Raw genomic sequence first — 20,687 nt, 5'->3', positions numbered from 1 at the left:
GGGAGAGAAGTGAAAAAGAGAGTGCAGGCAGGATGGAGTGGGTGGAGAAGAGTTGCAGGAGTGATTTGTGACAGAAGGGTAGCTGCAAGAGTGAAGGGGAAAGTATACAAGACGGTAGTGAGACCAGCTATGTTGTATGGTTTGGAGGCGGTGGCGCTAACAAAAAGACAGGAAGCAGAGCTGGAGGTGGCAGAGTTAAAGATGCTGCGATTCTCGTTGGGAGTGACGAGGATGGATAGGATAAGAAATGAGTGTATTAGAGGGACAGTGCAGGTAGGACGGTTTGGAGACAAAGTGAGAGAGGCGAGATTGCGATGGTGTGGACATGTGCACAGGAGGGAAACGGAGTATATCGGGAGAAGGATGTTGAAGATGGAGCCGCCAGGCAGGAGGAGAAGAGGAAGGCCAAAGAAGAGGTTCATGGATGCGGTGAGGGCGGACATGCGGGTGGTTGGAGTGTCAATGGAAGATGTGGAGGATAGAGCAAAATGGAGACAGTTGGTCCGCTGTGGCGACCCCTAGCGGGAGCAAGCCGAAAGAGGAAGAAGAGATATATATATATATATATATATATATATATATATACTCATATATATATATATATATATATATATATATATATATATATATATATATATATATATATATATATATATATATATATATATATATATATATATATATATATATATATATATATATATATATATATATATATATATATATATATATATATATATATATATATATATATATATATATATATATATATATATATATATATATATATATATATATATATATATATATATATATATATATATATATATATATATATATATATATATATATATATATATATATATATATATATATATATATATATATATATATATATATATATATATATATATATATATATATATATATATATATATATATATATATATATATATATATATATATATATATATATATATATATATATATATATATATATATATATATATATATATATATATATATATATATATATATATATATATATATATATATATATATATATATATATATATATATATATATATATATATATATATATATATATATATATATATATATATATATATATATATATATATATATATATATATATATATATATATATATATATATATATATATATATATATATATATATATATATATATATATATATATATATATATATATATATATATATATATATATATATATATATATATATATATATATATATATATATATATATATATATATATATATATATATATATATATATATATATATATATATATATATATATATATATATATATATATATATATATATATATATATATATATATATATATATATATATATATATATATATATATATATATATATATATATATATATATATATATATATATATATATATATATATATATATATATATATATATATATATATATATATATATATATATATATATATATATATATATATATATATATATATATATATATATATATATATATATATATATATATATATATATATATATATATATATATATATATATATATATATATATATATATATATATATATATATATATATATATATATATATATATATATATATATATATATATATATATATATATATATATATATATATATATATATATATATATATATATATATATATATATATATATATATATATATATATATATATATATATATATATATATATATATATATATACTCATGTTGGTATAAAAACTCATGTTGGTTTTTTTTAAAAGTTGGTAAGTTGGTTCCTCTTTGAACGATGAAGCAATTGATTTTAAATTAAATCGTGATAATTCTGATATATATATATTTTTTCCTGACAGGTCCTTGGAAGAAGTGGAGTTCACATATCACGATGAGGTGCATCAAATGAATGCTCTTTTTGAAGAGGTCAATGATTTTAGAAGAGAATTGAAACACATTTATAATGACTGGTACGAAGTATTTTCATGGCCTCTGATCTCGAATGAATTAAACCAATGGTGAGACACGTGTGTGTGTGTGTGTGTGTGTGTGTGTGTGTGTGTGTGTGTGTGTGTGTGTGTGTGTGTGTCGCTTTCCCTGTCTGTTTGTATCTCTCTCTGTCCGTCTTTCTACCTCCCTCTCTCTGCTCTTATTGAAGAGGTCAATGATTTATAATGACTGGTACGAAGTCTTATCACGGCCTCTGATCTCGAATGAATTAAACCAATGGTGAGTCACATGTGTGTGTGTGTGTGTGTGTGTGTGTGTGTGTGTGTGTGTGTGTGTGTGTGTGTGTATGTGTGTGTGTGTGTGTGTGTGTGTGTGTGTGTGTGTGTGTGTATATATATGTGTGTCTATGTGTGTGTATGTGTGTGTGTATGTGTGTGTGTGCGTGTGTGTGTGTGTCTGTTTGTCTGTCTCTTTGTATCTCTCTCTGTCTGTCTCTTCATCTATACCCTTGACTTATTATTTTTTTTTTTCAGCACTATCACACAACATCAGCTGTTGAAGCAATCTTGTACAACACATGATTTTCTGGAGGTAAATGTTTCTGAATTATTATTAATATCACTCTCTCTTTAGAATGTCGTCTTATGTTGGTTGCATCATTAGTTTGGACGCGGTTTTGCCAGTACACTGGAATTCATTTTATTGGCCTTGAAAGGATGACAGGCTGAGTCGGCCTCCTGGTGTGTTAATTCAGTGGTCAACGAGGCTGGTGTGTTAATTCAGTGGTCAACGAGGCTGGTGTGTTAATTCAGTGGTCAACGAGGTTTACTCATATTACCATGTAATTATCTTTATAAAACCTAATTATTATCCACTTTTTGTTTCAAAACAGAATATGGTGTCTGAGTTTCGAAATCACAAGACATCTAAAGAAGATTGCTGGGAAAGTTTATACATTCTCGCAAATGAATATTTAATATTTTCAATATTAATAAATTATATTTGTTTTGTTTACAATTACTTGATTTTGAATTTCAAGAAGAGGATCAAGACATGAAGGAGAGGGAGGGGTTGGGGGTGGGGGGGGTAGGTGCGCTCCCCCAATGACCCATCACCCCCTCATCCCATCCCTCCCCTCCCCGTGTGTGTGTGGGGAAGGGTGGGGGTGGGATGAGGGAGGTGGGGGGTCAAAGGTGGGGGCGCACAGGGGGGATGAGGGGGGTGGGGCTTGTGTGGGCGGGGCTTGTGTGGGCGGGGCTTCGGTGGGAGGGGCGTGTGTGGGCGGGGCTTGTGGGAGTGCGTTTATGTGGACAGGGTTTATGTGTGTGGAGTTTTTGTGTGGAGCTTGTGTGGGCAAGGCTTGTGTGGGAGGGGCTTGTGTGGGCAGGGTTTATGTGGGATGGGTGAATGTGGATGAGGCTTATGTGGATGAGGTTTGTGTGGATAAATGGATGGGTGGATGGGTGTATGGGTGGAGCTTGTGTGGATGGGTGGATAATTTTTTAATTAAATAAACATGTTGTGTGTGGGGAACTAATTAACTAATCACTAATTATGTGAATATGATGAATATGGGTGGAGCTTGTGTGGGGTTTGTGTGTGTGGAGCTTGTGTGGGGTTTGTGTGTGGTGGGGTTTGTGTGGGGTTTGTGAGGGCGGGGCTTGTGTGGGTGGGTTTTGTGTGGGTGGAGTCAAAAAGGGGCGGAGTCAAAAAATTTCAATTTATTGGAGCTTGTGAGGGGTTTGTGTGGAGCTTGTGTGGGGGTGGGGTTTGTGTGGAGCTTGTGTGGGGTGGGGTTTATGTGGGTGGAGTCAAAAAGGGGCGGAGTCAAAAAATTTCAATTTATCTTTGTCTTTTGTAATTCCTGTGAATAAAATGAACCTAAAATATCTTCCCCTTCCAAATCATATATCTTATAAGTCCAAGGAACCGTATCTATTACATCAACAATTTTAAAAAGCTCGTTTGTCCATCTTTTAATATAACCCTTTTCAAAATGAGATTTCCACCTATATATTCTTACGATATCACCAACTTTGAACTTAGGTTTTCTGTCATTAATCTCTTTTTCATATTTTAATTTTGTAAATGTTTCTGATGGTTTCATATTTGTTGACGTGTGAATCGTGTCATTATACTTATCCACAATATCCTGAATAAAAGATGACCATTGGTGTGAACCGAGTTGTGTGAATTTTTTATATAGTCTCTCTTTTAAGGTACGATTAAAACGTTCAACAACAACTGCCTTCCCTTCATTAAAGGTACTGTATAATGTAATACTGTTATTTTTTAGAAAATTCATAAATGTCTTGTTATAAAACTCTCTACCCTCATCAGTCCACAATTTTTTAGGTTTTCTCTTACTTTTATTAAATATCTGTTGAAAGGCTAACATAAGAGTATTACCTGTTTTGTTTTTTAATGGGACAACCCATACGTATCTACTCCTCAAATCAATAATGGTTAAAGCATACTTGTACCCCTTATCATTATTGAATTCAATCAAATCAGCAGACCAGATATACACAACTTCCTTGGAATAAACTTTCCTTCTCTGAAACTTTGTGAATATTGGTTTATGTAATTCATCAGCTAATTGCTCTTCAGTCTGAATGACATCATTAGAGCCTATAAGTTTTTTGAATTTCCAAGTCCAAGTTTCAATTTAGCACTGATCATCTTCTTCACAATGAAACGATCAACTATTTCTCTCAAGGTTGGATTTTGTATCAGAGACAAATTATACAACATTTCTCTATCGGCTTCATGCTTTTCTTCCAACGTTGTGGTATTCACATAATCAATATCGTGTCTCATGCACACTTCATCAACTCTATTGATAGGCTTACTCCAGAATTTAGGATTGTCTGCCTCATCTAATCTTTTATCCAAGTTTGTGCCTGGACCACAGAAAGAATACCCTGGAAGATGTAATTCCCCTGGTATTCCAGTAGTTGTAAATTTACTTCCTGATAAAAACTTTTGTATATCTCCTCCTTGTTTGTGTTTGGAGATAAATAGATTTTTTTTTGAACCACACACCAAACATATACCTTTTTGTGTAACCCTGTTATTTTTACTTTTAATATATGAAATATTTTTAGTATTAGTTTTCTTTTTACATTTGAGACAATAACTCATTTATTTATGTGAAAAATTCCTGCAGAGTGCAAAAACCTTTTTAGTTTCCAACATGCACATTTGAATCTTAATTTTTAAAACATAAAGAATCCTTAGAAATGCCTTCACTCTCTCCTCCATTTATTTAAGAAAAAAAAATAAAAATGAAAAACTTGAATTAAAATGAATAGCTTGTCGATGTCAATAGTCTTGAAGAAAATATTTCAAATAGACTTGTCAATTCTTTGTTTTCCTCCTCGGTGGGTTGAGTTATTTTCTGTAATACCACCAATCTTTTTTTAATCTCACTGGTTTCCATATTTTGATATTTATTCATTCTCTCTCTTTCCTCCCTCTCCTCCCTCTCTCTCTTCTCTCTTTCCTCCCTCTCTCTCTTCTCTCTCTTCTCCCTTTCATCCCTCTCTCTCTTCTCTCTTTCCTCCATCTCTCTCTTCTCTCTCTTCTCCTTTTCCTCCTTCTCTTTCTTCTCCCTCTCCTTTTTCTCTCTCTTCTCCTTTTCCTCCTCTTCCCTCTCTTCTTCAACTCCTTCCTCATCCCTTATTATCCTTGAATCGCTTACACCCCATAGAATATTATACATATATATTCATCAGGATTTCTTGTTATTCCTGTATCCGAAATAATTTTTTTTACAACAGGAAACCAATAAAATTTCTGTTGAATTTCTAAAAGAGCCTTACCTTTTCTTAACTTTATAATTTTTTCATTATTTAACATTCTAATTAAATCTAAAGTTGTCGGTTTATACATCAGCATAATGCCAATCTTTTATTGAAAATACCTCATTCTTATGTTGTAGAACATATTTATTAAAATACCGAATACCCTTTTCTTGAAGGTATGCTTGGACACAGAAATGATAATTTTCTTGAAGCCTTCTTGCTGTCATTTATGTATTAGAAATATATGTTAGAATAATATTATGGCACGAAACACCTCCCCATCTTCCCATAGTTAAATCATTTTGTATTTCCTTACTTATTATATATAATCCTGTTTTTTTCTGTTTTCATGAGATAAACAAGGGCAAAACCATAATTATATTTACCCTTATTAAATTCTTTTATTTGTTGTTTACTAATCGTGGCCCCACAAAACTCATTCTCGATACCAAGTGGATAATATTCTTCCTTACGAGACTGATTTAATTGTTCCAGGTCTTCGAGGTTAATTTTAAATGACCAATTATACTCTAAATCATTCATATCATAACCCCATTGTTCTATTCTCATACAAACGATACGCCCTTCTTTATAAAAAAAATTATTTTAATTCGAACTGTGAATTCTGTATGACCTGGAGATAATATCAACACTTCTGTATCTTTGGAATACACGGCCGTTTTATTTAAGGATATATATATATATTGTGATAAATAGCTTAATCTCACCAAGTCATTCGCGTCAGTCGGGCTTGGATAATTTTTTAATTTATAAGCATTTTTCATGTTAATATTTTACTTATATTATATTAATGTCGTTCAGCCTGTGCCTTTGTGTAATAATTTGATAAATCAATATCCAGTTCTTGAGATACACCAAAGATAGAACCATCTTTACCAATATAAGTCATTTATATTCGATTAAAAATAATATCATAAAATTTTTTATTTTTGTTGAGTTGAAATAACACATATAGACATAATTGACCACAACACTTGGAATTTAATTCTTGGACTTGAAATGTTTGAGAAACACCATTCTGTAAGAATTTTATGACTTCAACAGGTGGTGGAAGACCAAAACTATCAAAATAATATTTGTCTTGACTATTAAAAATACAAACCCAATGAGAACCGTTCCCATTATTATCTTCTAAGTTCATAATAATATTCTTTGTATGTTTCGGCACATTTGTTAATTCATCTCTCATACAAATAACCACATTATGAATTTTTAATTTCTTACAATATTTAACAAGTTGTAAATTTGATGTTGTATTCTTTCCAAATTCTTTCAACCACTCATCAATGCTCATTTATTTATTAGAAAGATATAATCTATTACCTCTTTTCGTTAATTTTACACCTGCTTGTGCTATAGAAGAAAGCATATCTCCAACTAATAATCTCGCTTTATCAGGCAGACCTTCAAGTTTTTCAGCAAAATCTACAATTGCACCACTTCCACTAATTTGTTTCTCCAACTCTTTGTTATGTCTTTCCAATTCTTTTTGAGCCTGAAGTTGAGCCTTCCTTTCGTTGGCAGTTTTCACCGCTGTTGAAGTACCACCCGTCAATGCTCCAACCGGACTTAAACCAGCAAATAAAGGAATTAGAAATGGGAGAAATCCTCCACTCGTCTCTCTTATTGAATATTTTTTCAACATTGGTTTTGTCATTTTAATTTTAAGTGAGCCAGTGTCATTCAAGATTTTAACCTGTTCTCTTGTAAGCAAAACATCAATTCTTACTGCTCCTTTTCTCTGAATTGTATTAACGTTAATCGTACAAGGCTTTTGATTTTGAACACAAGATGATAGTTTATGAAGATTGATTTGATTAACATATACCCCAGTTGGTACTTTGCCACTCATTTATTTAACAAAAAATTATGTGAGACTAATCATCACACCATTATCTGTATTAATCTGCAATTCTGTTTCTTCCAAAAGCAAACAATATGTATCAACTTCTTCACTCTCTCCTCTTTCAATGTATAGGGAAGTATCCACTCGATTAGACTACTTTGCCACTCATTTATTTAACAAAAAATTATGTGAGACTAATCATCACACCATTATCTGTATTAATCTGCAATTCTGTTTCTTCCAAAAGCAAACAATATGTATCAACTTCTTCACTCTCTCCTCTTTCAATGGATAGGGAAGTATCCACTCGATTAGACTTTATAGTTTCCTTTTGAGCGCTCAGGTCAAACGCATAGATTGTATACAAACTTTTAAATGCTGTCATATCCAAAATAGGTTCTTTATTTCCATTACTTTCACACACCTTTTGGTAAGACTTGTATGCTTCAGCAAAATCATTTTTTTCCCAATTAATTTCCAATCTATCTCGTGGATAAAATGTTCCATCTAGAGAAACGCGAAGTTGTTTCACCTTAGCATTATCACTCAATGCATTATTCTTATCAGTCGCAGTATCACCATCTGGCTTTTTAAAAATCATCCACAGATATCGTGGCTTTCCTTCCAGAACACCCAAATTCCACGTGTAAGTAGTTTGGTTGAGTTTAACGTGTTGACATCTTCTTTTGAGGTATGATACACTGAGTGGTTTCTTTCAGTTAAGTCTTCGATTCAACATCTCTTCTGTTTTAAGATTAGGAGTATATTCACTGATATACCAACTCATCTCCTCAATTACAAATTTATTCTGTTCACCAAAAGCATTACCAACACCAAAAAGCAATCGATTTTCATTATCATTCCTTTGTAGTTGAAATCTAATTTTAAGACCATACAGATCTTTATCATGATCACAAAATCCAAATATACCTTTAAGAGGAACTGCCACAGTAAAACTATTTTCTGCTTTTGTATCATCATTATACGTTCCTTTCCTTTGAGTATATCCAGGGTCTGTGTTTGTTCCCGTTGACATATCAGGAATAAAACCTTCGACAGACCCCTTTCCCATTCTATCACTGAATGTATAGAGTGTAAATTTCATCATTTCAGATACAGCAGAGACATAATCAACCGCTTCAACTTCTTGTGTTCCAATATACAAGCGCACACTATCAAACATTTTCCAGAAGAAATCATTTACAAGTGTAGCGTTTGTGTTATTCCCAGCTTTATTGAATTTAAATTTACACAACAAGAAACTTTCGGAGAGATTCAAATAGGTTTGTTGATTATTTATTTCAAAACTTTTTGTACCATTCCTATTCCAGTCTGTTCCAGTTATTGCATTTACCTTGAAGTAATCTTCTTTTTTAGTGGAGTTTGAGATAATAATAGTATCATCCAAATCATAGATACTATCAATTGCTTCCATACTTGTATTTATTTAGGAAAAAAGATGTTAAAACTTTTGAAACCCTGATCCAAGTATTTGAATTATTTTCTGTCGTTCTTGGGGGGACAACTGAGTTTTGCCTTTCTTAATTTCTTTTATTGCTTGTAATTTATGCGATTCCTTCTGGGCATCTTTTATGCTCTTTACAGCACCTGCTACATTTCCCACAGCAGAAGCAGTTGAACCAATTAGATCTTTATGTTTAAGAATAGTTGAACCAATACCCATTAGAGTATCAATTATACCATCTCCTCTAAATTGATGTCCAACACCCCTTTGTCTCTTAGGTTTATAGTATCCTCTACCAAGATACATCCCTTCACCCTTGTAGTATGGGGAAAGGAACATCCCATCCCCTGTAATTATTTTATATTTTCCCAACTCGTGTTTCCTCACAATAACCATCGTATTTATTTATTGGAAAACTTCACGTCGGTGAATTCTGATGGATATAACTTCTCCATTAAAAGAAATCACACGATTATCTTGGTTGGTTATCCTAAAATTTACTCTGTGCATGGTTTTTCCTGACACAGGGAGATAAACCAAATTTTTAGGTTCCATATTGAATTTATAACCAATTGGGGTTGAGTATGCGCTGAATGAAAATATTGTATTTGTTTTTTTTCTGTCATTATAAGCACCATCAATCAAATCACAGTGAATTAACACCAAATTTATTCCTGAGGATATTTGAATGACATTATCACTGTAAAACGTCCCATTAGTTTCAATCTTTTTTGAGGAGAAACCCAATAACTCTCTAAATGAATTATCAATTGTGAAATCAACCTTGTAGTTATTTTTAACTTTAATCGTTGATTTTGAATTATGTTTTTGAATGTCTATAACAATATTTTTTGGTTCATCACCCTGTTCTTTCATAAGACGAGCAATTTCGGAAGATATTTGAGAAATCTCATATGCTCTGGGTGAGACTGTTATCATTTTGTATCCACTTCCCGGATTATAACTAAACTTGTCATTTTTCTCGCTTATATTAAATAAGGTATTATAAGTTTCCATGGACAATAAAGATGCCTCATATTCTTTTGTTGTGTCAAGTTGTGGGTATGGGAATGAAGATGTGTGGTCGCTTGTTGTGAAATTGAAACTAAGGATTGTGCTTCTCATCTTATTTCATATGAGATAAAATGTCTTTATATTGATATTTATTAATTATTTTCGTGTTCATCAACTGGTCTAAAATGGCTGATGCTTCATTAAAACAATTGTTATTTCCAGCCTTCTTACTACCTAACAACAATAACAGTCTATTAACTAATTGCGATGGGTCATTTGGAAGAAAACTAACACCTGAACCAAGGATACTTAAAGCCTGAATAATGTGTTTCTCCTTCTCATTCTTCCTACTTTTACCACAAAGAATAACCTTATAATATAGAGTGTTCAGCAGATCAATATATACTCTATCATCATTATTTTCCATATCCAATGGTTTATCAATATACTTTGATTCATCCCTCACAGTTGAACCTTGTCTTCCATCTTTTGTGAGAAGAAACATTAATCTCGGAGTTAGTTTAACAGGGGGTTGAGCAGAACCCAAGAACCTTAATTCATCATTAAATATCAATACCTTTTCTTGAAGAAGATGAAATATTGCTGGTTGTTCTGTTGGAATGAGTCCTGCTTTGGTTTTTGAATCCGCTGAATATTCATTGTTTTGAACAGCATTCACAATATAATCAGGGGGTTGATTAATCTCTTCCAGTTGTTGAAATAAACCTTCATCATCATATACCTTTAATTCTCATTAATGCTCTAATTCTTCCTCCGTCATTTGATCAAAATCTTTTAAAATTTTAAGTTTTTTAAGAGTATATTCTACTGTGGGAACTGTGGAAACATCTTTCATTTTTTCTTGGGAAGTTTTTAAAAGTGGTTTAAAAAATTTCTCTTGTTTTCTTTCAAATGCTTCTTCGCCCGTTAGTTTCTGTCTGCGTTTCTTCTTTATGTCTTCCTGTTCTTTTGAAACCAACTCTTGATGTTCCTTAAATCTTCTTGCTCTTTCTTTTGCATCCATTTATTTATTGTAAAATATAATTTAATGAATTGTAAAGATCAACAGGGAAATTTTCCTTGTCTTCATCATTCAAGTAGATGTGTTCAAATAAATCCTTTTCTTTAAATATTTCATCAAATTCTTTATTAACATTCATGCGAGTTGTAATTTCTTCTTCACTAATACTTGCATCTCTGCTTTTCATACATTTGCGTTGAGTTTCTTCATCAACATCAAAACCGAATGATAAAATCTTCACTCCACTCAGATGTTTAATAATTTGTCTCGTTCCTTTTGGATTAGTTTCTAATAACCCAACACCACCAGATTTTAGTTTCCTTAACTCACTCTTACAATGTGAATATTTTGTTGTACCAAGAGAAACCTCCTCAAACATTTGACCTTCATTCCTCAATCGCATATGTTCCTCCACTGAAATATAGTGATAATCTTCACCTTTTACTTCTCCAGGTCTTATTGCTCTAGTTGTTGTTGATACAATGCGTATCACGGGGTGTTTTTCAAGTAAATTTACAATATTCTCATTTGTACTACACAAGAACCTTGATTTATGAAAGTTTTTTTCCAGAAGCAGATTTACCCACAAGATTTACAATAATAGTTGTCATTTATATATGTAATTGTTTATAAAACAAAAAATATATCCCTTAATATCTCATCTTGTTTCACAACAATATATGTATATTTTTCAGTCGTGTGCTTCATGTAATCCTCAAATTTCTTTTTACTACATAATGTAGAACAATTATCTCTCCAAAAATTATTGATATCTATTTTATTTAACTTGAATAAAATAAAAGTATTAGCATTGTGTCTGATGGAACGACGAGGAAGTTGAAAGTACGATTGACTAAGATAAATACAATTACAAGAAGAATATCTCCCTCTTGTGTAGTAGCTGTCCATTACCGTTTGGTTTCTCTCATTAACACAATCAACAAAGATAACGAGGTTGTTTTTTGATTTATCCAAATCTTGGGGAGACGGTATATCATCCGTATTATCACTAAGAATACAAGTTATAGGATTTGATTTCTTTTTACATCTCTGTGTATCACAAAATAGTTGAATTATATCTTCAATGTTATAATCATTTAGGTTTTTTTGACATTTAAATAAACCGATTATATCTTCTTTTTGAAGACCAGCATTAAAACCTTGTGAGAGTAGTTGATACTCTGGTTGAAAACTCGACTTTGTGAAAATTATTAAATTATCATAATCTAAAAAGTTGGGAGTGAGGAGCATTTTTAAAAGTAAGCAGGTTTTTCCACATCCACTTGAACCAACTATGAGACATCTTAATGAATTTGGGAGATTTTTATGGTTGTTAAATTTTATCTTATTTTCCCAAATGGGTAAAAAATCATTCATTTATATATTTGGAAAACAGGTTATTTAATTTATTATTGGCTTTTTTAGAAACTCTATATTTTATCCTAAGTTCAGGTTTAATTTCAAGATAATCCATTATTTTATTTATACAATTTCTTGTGTTGATATTTCCCTGAAAATTACATCCATGAATAATATATAACAACAATCCTTTGAACATTTCTCTTATACGTTCAGTTTCTTCCCTTGTAAGGAAAGGTGTGTTATCACCCTCATACTTTACATTCATTTCTCTAATCAATCTTGTAAAGTAATTCATTTTTGGTGTAAATCTAAAAGAATTATTTTCCTTTTTATATTTTTTTATTATCATTAATTAGAAGATAATCACAGAATATACATTGTTTATAGGCTTTTGACTCTGTGTTTAATCCCCGTCTTTCACACGCAGGACAATTCTCAAATTTGTCATATGGAGAATCAGGAAAGTCTAGCATATTTATAAAGTAAAACTTTAATAAAACTGAAATTCATCTATACTTTCAGTTGTATATTGACTCATTTTTAATAATATTACCATTGATATCGATATACTTTTTTTCATTACCAGATTCAACGACAACATTTTTTATATTAAAGGTAATTTTAAAATGATCGTTAACTACTATTGAACGAAATGTCATTTCACCTGATATATTAACATCCTTTATTTCATCAGGATTTACATCTTTAGGGTTGTTGAAAAAAATACAAATTTCTCCTTGCATATTACAGATGGTCTTATCTTTTCTTTCTAAAGCTTCATCCATGAAGTTTTTGTTTTTTGATACTTTTTCTTGTTCATTGCTTTTTCTAGTTTTGAATTATTAATATCACAAGTATGTTCAAAAAGATATGCTAAAGCAAATAATAAATATCTTCCAAATTATGATAGTGAAAAAGATAGTAATTATTTGATGTATTTTGATGCTAATAATTTGTATGGATGGGCAATGTCTCAATCTCTGCCTTATGGTAAATTAGAGTGGGTGGAAGAAAAGGATTATGAAAAGGCTTTGATGAATATTGTTATTTCTTCTCAAGAGGAATTGAATGACGAAGAAGAAGGTTATTATTTTGAAGTTGATTTGAGGTACCCGAGTGATCTTCATAATAAGCATAAAGATCTTCCTTTTGCATGTGAGAAAGAAACCCCAAAGAAAGAATGGTTAAGTGATTATCATAAAAGTTTTAATATCAAAGGTAAATCAACAGAAAAGTTATTAACAACATTCTATGATAAAGAGGGATATGTTTTGCATCAGAGAAGCTTAAAACAGTTTTTGAGAGAAGGATTGAGAGTAGCTAAAATTCATAGAGTTTGAAAATTTAAACAAAGTCCTTGGGTGAAAAAGTATATTCAATTCAATACAGATATGAGAGCAAATACAAAAGTAAAATTTGAAGGGGACTTTTATAAATTAATGAATAATGCTGTATTTGGAAAGACTATGGAAAATGTTAGAAACAGGCAAAACATTAGATTCGCAACATCTTGGAAAGAAGCTTCGAGATTGATAAATAAACCAAGTTTTGAGAGAGAAGAGGTTTTTTCAGAGAACTTTTCTGCAATTCATATGAAAAAGGAAAGTATTGTAATGGATAAACCAATTTATATTGGAACAGCAGTTCTTGATTTATCAAAGATATTGATGTATGATTATTTGTATAATGACTTAAAGAAAGAGTATGGTGAAAATGTTTCATTGTTGTATATGGACACTGATAGTTTTATCCTAGATATAAAAACTGATGATGTTTATGAAGATATGAAGAAAAATATTGGAGTATATGATACAAGTAATTTCAGCAAGAAGAGTGAGTTATTTTCCAAAAAGAATGAAAAGGTTATTGGTAAGTTTAAGGATGAGTTGGGTGGAAAAGTAATGAGTGAGTTCATTGGATTGAGAGCAAAGGCATATGCTTATAAGTATGGTGATCAGATTGATAAGAGGTTAAAGGGAATAAAGAAATATGTAATAAAGAAATCAATAACTTTTAGAAATTATTATAATTGTTTGATGAATAAGAAAGAAGAATATAGGAAAATGAATACAATAAGAAGTTATAAACATAACATATATAGTGAAGAAGTAAATAAAAAGGCATTAGGAGCCTTTGATGATAAGAGATTTATTTTAGATAATGGAATAGATTGTGTTCCATATGGATATTGTATGATAGAGTGTTTTAACGATGGGAAGATGGGTTAGGGTTTTTTTAAGGGCTCCCGCCGCGTTTTTTTTTGCAATATATAAATGGTTAAACCAAGTATTAATCAAACTAAAGAGTGGAGAAAATCTCAGTCTTGGTATATAAATGGAAAACATAATGAATGTGAAAAATATCAAATAAGTCGTATTGAAAAAATAACTAAAACAAAGGTAAATAAAACAAATAAGCGAATCAATTTAAAAAGTAGTAAGTTAGAGGATGTAAAGAAAAAAATGAATATCCTTGAATGGACTGAAAACTTTGATGGTTATCAATTGAACAATGAAAAAACAATTTACTATAATCTCAAAATGATATGTGGCTCAGGAGGTGGCCAGATGAGATCATGAAGAGAAGTTTATCATTTCGTAATGGCACAAAAGGGGTATCTTAAAAAATATAAAGATTCAAATGTTTTGTTTGTCAATATTTTAGATGGGGATTATTGTGCAAAGAAAATTAAACTATTGAAGGAATTTGAGAATGAACAAATCTTTATAGGTTCAATGAGTGAGCTGTTCAACCCCCAGGTGTTCAATTCAATGAGGTTCAACCTCCAGGTTAAAAGGGGAGACAAATAAATATACCTTGGGATAGGTCAGGTCAGGTCAGGTATGGGAGCATGTGCCAGAACAGCACGTCGCTGCGTCCACTTTCCGCCGGTACTCCAGGGGCCTCCGTCTGGCCATCCCCCAGGCAGATGCCAGGCCCATCCCCATCTCCTTGAGATGATGGTCAACCTGTTGCAACCATGAGGCACGTGGTCGACCCACTGGCCTCCTCCACTCATGAGACTCCCTCGCTGAGAGAATCTGGTGAGCAGGATCAGAGTCAGGAAAACGAGCCACATGTCCATACAGCCGCAACTGACGCTCACGGACTATGCAGGTAACAAATCTCATCCGAGTCTCTCTCAGCAACCGCTCGTTGGACACAAAATCCGACCAGCGATAGCCAAGGATTCTCCGAAGAGACCTGGTACCAAAAGAATTAAGTCTCCGTCTCAGATCCTTGGTCAGAGTCCAAGTCTCGCACCCATAGAGCAAGACTGGAAGTACCAAGGACCTGAAGACTCGGACTTTCGTCCTCCCGCACAGGTACCGGCAGCGCCACACCCCATGATCCAGTGAATCCATGACTCCCCAGGCCCGACCCAGACGTCTATTGACCTCTGACTCGCAGCCAGCAGAGACATGAATATCACTGCCAAGGTAAGTGAATCTCTCCACGACCTCAACATCCTCACCACAAACAGACACAGACAGGACAGCAGCATCCAAGATGTCACCGAAAGCCTGGATCTTAGTTTTGACCCAAGAAACCCGTAATCCCAACGGCTCCGACTCCTCATTCAGCACCTCGAGGGCCCCCAAGAGGATGTCTAAAGTCTCCGCAAAGATGACTGCATCATCAGCAAAGTCAAGGTCCGAGATCTTGACATTCCCAAATGACGCACCGCAACTTGATCTCTCCGACATCCTCCCGAGAATCCACTCCATACAAGTGCTGAAAAGTGTGGGGGCAAGTACACATCCCTGATGAACTCCAGTAACAACTGGAAATAAGTCAGAGATGGTACCACCACACTTCACAGCACTCTCAGTACCAGAGTAGAGTTCAGACATCAGATCGATCAGTTTTGGTGGCACCCCACGAAGACCAAGAATCCTCCAGAGGACATCCCAATTCACTGAATCGAACGCTTTAAAGAGATCAACATAGGCTGCAAGCAGCCCCTGCCGAAACTCTCGTCTGCGTTCGGTGAGGACACGAAGTGCAAGGATACAGTCAATCATTGACCTCTTTGGTGTAAAGCCTGACTGCTCTGGATGCTGGTGCTCAAGCAGATGGTGGCGAACCCTATCGAGAATTATCAGAGCAAAGACCTTGCCCGGCACTGAGAGCAGCGTCACCCCTCGGTAGTTGTTGCAGTCTTGGCGATCACCCTTCCCTTTCCACAGAGGGACAACAAGGCCCCTCTTCCAGTCAGTTGGGATGATGCCTGTGTTCCAGGCAGAGTACAAAACTGCATGCAACGACACGAGTGCAGCATTTCCACCAGCCTTGAGAAGTTCGGCATGGATGCCACAGATCCCTGGAGCTTTGCCCCGTTTCAACTGGTTCACCGCAGCCCGTGTTTCCACAAGCGTAGGTGGACCACAGTTGATTTGAGGGTCAGCAACAGGGATTGTAACACCCTTGACGTCCAACTCGACAGTTGGGGGATCAGCCTGGTACAACCGCTCAAAGTAACCGGCCCAGCGGGCCTTCACTTCAGACTCCTCTGTCAAGAGCCTACCACTCTCTGCTCGAACTGTAGTGCTCCGAGGGATGGGCTTGGATGAATGTAATGCGCGAATTCCCCTGAAAGCGGGACGAGAATCACCTGTCCACAGGTGATGCTCTACCCCCTCACAGATTCCTCGCACATAGGCCTCCTTATCCACCCTCAGTGCACGTACAGTTTTACGCCTCAGCTCCCTGAACAGCTCAGCTCTGCCATTCAGCCTGGCCCTGCGACTCTGGTCAATTCTATCCAGTGTCCCTTGAGAGACAAAATTTTTCTTTGCCCTGTGGTGAGCTCCAAGGCATCCACCGGCAACATCAAGGACGGTGGTCGTGAAGGCGCTCCACAACTCTTCAGGACCCCCCAAAGCACCCAGACCCCCCAAGTGTCCACTCAGCCTGTTCGCAAACTCCTCAGCTACTCTCTCATCCCTGAGCTTGGCAACATCCAGCCTCGGCTGGGATGGTACCATTCTCCAGGATTTAAGGTGCAGCTTTAGAGTTGCTACAACAAGCCTGTGGTCAGTATTGAGGAACTGAGCACTCCGGTAGACCCTGCAGTTCTGGATCATCCTCCAACGACCGTCAATGAGGACATGGTCAATCTCCTTTGCCACACCGCCAGCGTTGGAATACCAAGTCCAGCGATGAGCTTGTGGGCGCTGAAACCATGAACCAGCCACCCTAAGTCCATGACTTCTTGCAAAGTCAAGGAACTTAGTGCCATTCTGGTTCATAGTTCCTGACCCATGGGGACCACCACACACCTCATAACCGTCCCTATCAGTTTCAGTCGATGCATTGAAATCCCCCAAGACTAGACGTGTATCTCGTCTGGGGCACTGATCAACCACAGACTCGAGTGTGGCGTAGAATGCATCCTTCACGGTGAGATCACTCGCCTCAGTCGGAGCATAAACAGAGACCAGGGAAATGACACCTAAGGAGTGACGAATCCTTAATCTCATAATACGCTCGTTGACCGGTGTTACCTCAATTATCATTGGGGTCAGCTTATTGGACACAGCTACAGCAACTCCTTGGGTATGGTAACCATCAGAGCGACCAGACCAATAGTAGGTGTAACCACCCACCATTATCTCGCCGCAATCCGGTCTCCGAACCTCAGAGAGAACTGCAATCCCGATGTCCAAACGCTTGAGCTCAGATGATCACAGAGACAGGTGATCATCCTCTCTTTGGGATAGGACATTCCAGGCACCCACACGAAGGGACCGCCTCAGGTTAACTCAAGGAGACCGCCGTCTGGTGGACGACACCTCAGCACCACTCCGACACACTCTCCCGCAATCTGCCCAGGGATGTTACCCCGTGGTTTCCCTCCTATCAAAGATTGGGGGTCCCGAAGGCTTTGCCCCAATCCCGTCATCCGGTGAGCTGCCCTGCGAAGGGAAGCTGCATAGGAGGTACTCCCACGGAGTGGGTTTTCAGATTTTTTTGCGTTTTTGCGTTTTGCGGAATGAAGGGTTTTACGGTGGCCGGAGTGCAAATCCTGCCACCAACCTCCTAATAAGAAGTGACCCAACTGCAGGAGGACGTCCGCAGACACAGTTGGGCACTAGATATGGATGGCCGTTGGCTCACAAGGAGCTCCTCCGCCCTTTGACAGGTTTTGTTTTTAATCCTGCTGGGTGTCCAGCAGGATTAAATCGCCTGGTTATATATATATATATAATATAATAACTTGTGTATATATATATATATATATATATATATATATATATATATATATATATATATATATATATATATATATATATATATATATATATATATATATATATATATATATATATATATATATATATATATATATATATATATATATATATATATATATATATATATATATATATAATATATATACCTACAAAGCCTGGTGTTGGCTTAGTGGTTAGGTTGGCGGCTTGGGATCCCAGTGTCCTGAGTTCAAGCCCTGTTGGCTGCTGAATTAACACCAGGGGGTTGACTCAGCCTGTCATCCTTCCGAGGTCGGCGAAATGAGTGCCAGTGTACTGGTCCCGGTGTATGCCCCGGTTAGAATAGGTGTACCATATCCCTGTGTGTCATAAGAGGCGACCAGGAAGGGCATCCGGCCATAAAACATTGCCTCACAAAAAGCCAAACCCCTGCACAGCAGGGAAAAATGGCTGTAAAAAAAAAAAATAAACGGATAAAAAGGGGGTTTATTTTTAGGGAAAAAAAATAGGAATCGCTGAAAATCCCCCATTAATTTACATGGGGAAAAGTGAGCCAGAACCAGTATATCCACCCTCCATATATATATATATATATTTTTTATATATATATATATATATATATATATATATATATATATATATATATATATATATATATATATATATATATATATATATATATATACTCATGTACGACCTAATGATCCCATCAAGCATGAACATCGAAAGCAAAGCGTTGTGATCAGATATCATTCTTCGCTACAAAACGAGATAAAGGCATTGCTGATTAAGGTGTTTATAGCAGTGATTTTGGACTAAAGATGCAGAAATCAAGAAAATGACTAAACACAAAGACCCCAAGAATGAAGTGAGAAGATCCTGGAAGCTGAAGAATGCCAAAGTTCTACCAGGGATAGCTGGATCTACAGGAATGATGACAAACAACCTCACAGATATATTGAACATCGGTGCAATACCCCTGTGCACTCACCTGGTAGTGGTTTGATAAAATAACCAGGCAACCACTGGTTGGCATGGATGACCCACAAAATATATAATGGAGAAGAAAGTAAATACCAATGGATTTTTTTCATGGCATAAATAAACCTTGGTACGTCACTGGTGATAAAGGTTGTGGTCATGTTTCATCGAAATTGTGTGTGGTTTCAGTAAAGAAAGCAAATACACATATTGGGGGGCACCCCACCCCCGTAGAACCCCTTAGAGCCCAATTTTTTTTATAATGTCGTGAACAAACTTTATTACATCACATGTGACGAGGGCGGTGGTCAAGTTTCTTCGGAATTGTGTGTAGCTTCTGAGAAGAAAGCAAATGCATATTTTGGGGGGCAACCCCCTCCCCCCATTGACTCTCCTCGACCCCAACTTTTTATGTCATGAAGAAACTTTAATACATCACGGGTGGTGAAGATGGTGGTCAAGTTTTATCGGAATTGTGTGTGTCGTTTAGGAGAAAAAGCAAATGCATATTTTGGGGGGCAACCCCCTCCCCACATTGACTCTCCTCGACCCCAACTTTTTTTTCATGAACAAACTTTGGTACATTATGGGTGATGAAGGTTGAAATGAACTTTCCTTGGAATTGTGTGAATCGTTTGAGAAGAAAGCAAATACCTCTTTGGGGATGCAACCCACTCCCAATCCCACCCACCCATAAACTCCCTCTATCGACCCCTTCAGACCCAGTTTTTTTAATGTCATTATGGGTGATGAAAGTTGTGGTCAAATTTCATTGAAATCGCATGTGTAGTTTCTGAGAAATTGCAAGTATTTGTGGACAGACGGACGGACGGACTGATGACGTGCCATCCCATAAGCTCCCCGGAACAACTTTACATGTGAGCTAAAAACCATCCCTGGGAATATTATTACAAACAAACTA

The sequence above is a fragment of the Eptatretus burgeri genome, chromosome 11 (genome assembly GCF_056783735.1).
Source record: "Eptatretus burgeri isolate ZD-2024b chromosome 11, Ebu_testis_v1, whole genome shotgun sequence".
Taxonomy (NCBI): Eukaryota; Metazoa; Chordata; class Myxini; order Myxiniformes; family Myxinidae; genus Eptatretus; species Eptatretus burgeri.
The sequence above is the reverse complement of the archived record's forward strand: the minus strand, read 5'-3'. Positions refer to the sequence as shown.